Here is a 2,628-nt window from a genome sequence, read left to right as displayed (position 1 = left end):
CAGCCCCGCTGTGGGTTCTGGGGTCACCCGGGAGCGCTGAGGCCTGGACGGGCCTGCGCGGTTGCGACCCGGCCCCGGATGGACCCTGCAGTGCAGCGGGGCTGGGATGGAGAGTCCGTGTGTGACATCCTGGAGTCACCTCGGAGCGGGTTGGGTGAGGAGGGGCCTCAAAGTTCCACCTCTGACCATGGGCAGGGGCACCTTCCACTGTCCCAGGCTGCTCCAAGCCCCAATGTCCAGCCTGGCCTTGGCCACAGCTCAGGCCAGTTGCAGGTCCCTGCTGGGGGGAGCACCTGCACAGGTGCTGAGGACATGCATCTCCTGACTGCTTGAACACCTAGCAAACTTGTGACTGGATGACTGGAATTTCTGAAGTTAACCCCTTTGAGAGGCACAACTAATGTGGGTCATGTGAGCAGACATTCTTAAGACACCCCACCTATTCAGAAAAGTGTTCAGCATGTAAACACAGACAAAGCATTACGTTGGAAACAGGAGCAAAATATCCCAGCCATCAGCTGTACCACTGGACAGCCACACACATGTGATACAGCAACCAGCACAGCCACACACTGACTGGCACAATGTCCTCCTGATGTTGTTCCCCAGGGCTGGGGCAGCTCTGCAGGTGGGGTCTCAGCTGAGCGGGGCAGAGGGGCAGAAGCCCCCCTCCCCTGCTGCCCACGCTGGGGCTCAGCCCAGCACAGGGGGGGTTTCTGGGGTCAGTGCCCATGGCCGGGGCAGGTTGAGCCTCTCACCCACCAACACCCCCAAGTCCTTCTCCCCAGGGCTGCTCCTGATCCGTTCTGTGTCCAGCCTGTACTTTTGCTTGGGATTGCTGTGATCCCTGTACAGTACCTTGCACTTGGACTTGTTGAACTTCATGAGTTTGGCACAATTCCACCTCTCCAGCCTGTCCAGGTCCCTGTGGTTCCCCATCCCTTCTCTCCAGCATATGACCCCACCACCCAGCTCTGTGTCACCAAGTGCCCTCGATCCCAGTGTCCATGTGGGATCCCATAGACTTCCACACCTCCCTGCCCATTTCCCTGCCCACTTTGCCATTGCAGCCAGTGCCAGCACTCAGAAGCAGCTGGCAGGTGCCAACAGGACCGTGGAACATTTGTCTGCTTGGCTCTTTGGGGTTAGGGAGTTTGTATCATTCCCTGGGATCCTGGGAGCTTCCCCCACCTCTTCTCCAGTGGGTTTTTAGAGGAGCTGGGAGTGGGGGTGGAGAGATGGTGCTTTGCCCAGTTACACTTGGTTCAGGAGGTGCAGGAGCAGAGGTACAAACACATTGGTGCAGCAGGTGTGGGCAGGGGTGCACCTCATCTCCCTGAATCCACCCTGGATCCAACACAGGGATCATGGAGGAGCTGGGCTGTTCTCCCTGGCAAAAGCTGCTTCTCCTGCCCTGCCCAGGCAGCTCCAAGCTCATCGGTCAGCAAAGCTGGGTTGGCTTTCCCTGTGCCTGACCCTTCTGCAGCGGGGCCAGCTGTCACCTGCAGCTTTGGGCCATTTGGCTTTTATTTTCCTTTTTTTTAAAGTGGAAAGAATTGCCCACATTTAGATGGGGTCACTGAGCAAAGTCATCTCCTGTCATCAGGATGGATCATCCCAGGGGTGAGGATGGCCCCTGCCCCAATTCAGTGAGGATGGGGCTGTGGGCTGGCAGAGAGGTGCTGGTCCGAGGCACATGGAATCATAAAATCATGGAACAGTTTGGTTTGGGAGGGACCTTAAACTTCATCTTGTTCCATCCTCATGCCATGGGCAGGGACACCTCCCACTGTCCCAGGCTGCTCCAAGCCCCAATGTCCAGCCTGGCCTTGGGCACTGCCAGGGATCCAGGGGCAGCCCCAGCTGCTCTGGGCACCCTGTGCCAGGGCCTGCCCACCCTCCCAGGGAACAATTCCTTCCCAAGATCCCATCCAGCCCTGCCCTCTGGCACTGGGAAGCCATTCCCTGGGTCCTGGCCCTCCATGCCTTGTCCCCAGTCCCTCTGCAGCTCTGGGTGAAGGAAGGCGAGTGTTGCCTCACTGCTGCTGCTCTATGAAGAGGAGCCATTCACCACTTGCTGCTGCATTTTCTCTGTGCCCAGTGGCCCTTGGGACTGGAGTCACCCCCAGCACCCTGAGCCCAGCCACTCCTCCACTGCGAGGCCTCCTGCCAACATCTTCCCTCTCCTGCTGCTCCCCCTCCGCCTTCCGCTCCCGGGGATGACAGGGAGAAGATGAAACATTTCCCTAACACAATTATGTTCTAATTTTGCGTGTGTGGCCATAATTTCCCTGTCAGCAATTGTAATTAAACCTCCGAGCTTTGCTCTCCCGCTGCTGGTGGCTGGGCAAAGCCAAGTGATGGAGAGGTGGGATGGGATGGGCAGGAGCTGGCATGAGCCTCGCTGGTTTTCCACAGGCATCCATGGCCAGGACAGTGTGGGATGAAAGCGGTGAGGAGATTTTCCTGCTCTGAGCTGTTTTGGTCACTTGGTCTATGTTGAAAATAGAATTTGCATTTCACAGAATGGTTGGGGTTAGAGGGGACCTCTGGAGATCATCCAGTTCAACTCCCTGCCAAGGCAGGGTCACCCAGAGCAGGTGACACACGAACATGTCCAGGTGGGTT

This window comes from Corvus brachyrhynchos, unplaced genomic scaffold (assembly GCF_000691975.1).
Source record: "Corvus brachyrhynchos isolate BGI_N302 unplaced genomic scaffold, ASM69197v1 scaffold130, whole genome shotgun sequence".
NCBI lineage: Eukaryota > Metazoa > Chordata > Aves > Passeriformes > Corvidae > Corvus > Corvus brachyrhynchos.
Note: the sequence above shows the minus strand (reverse complement) of the source record.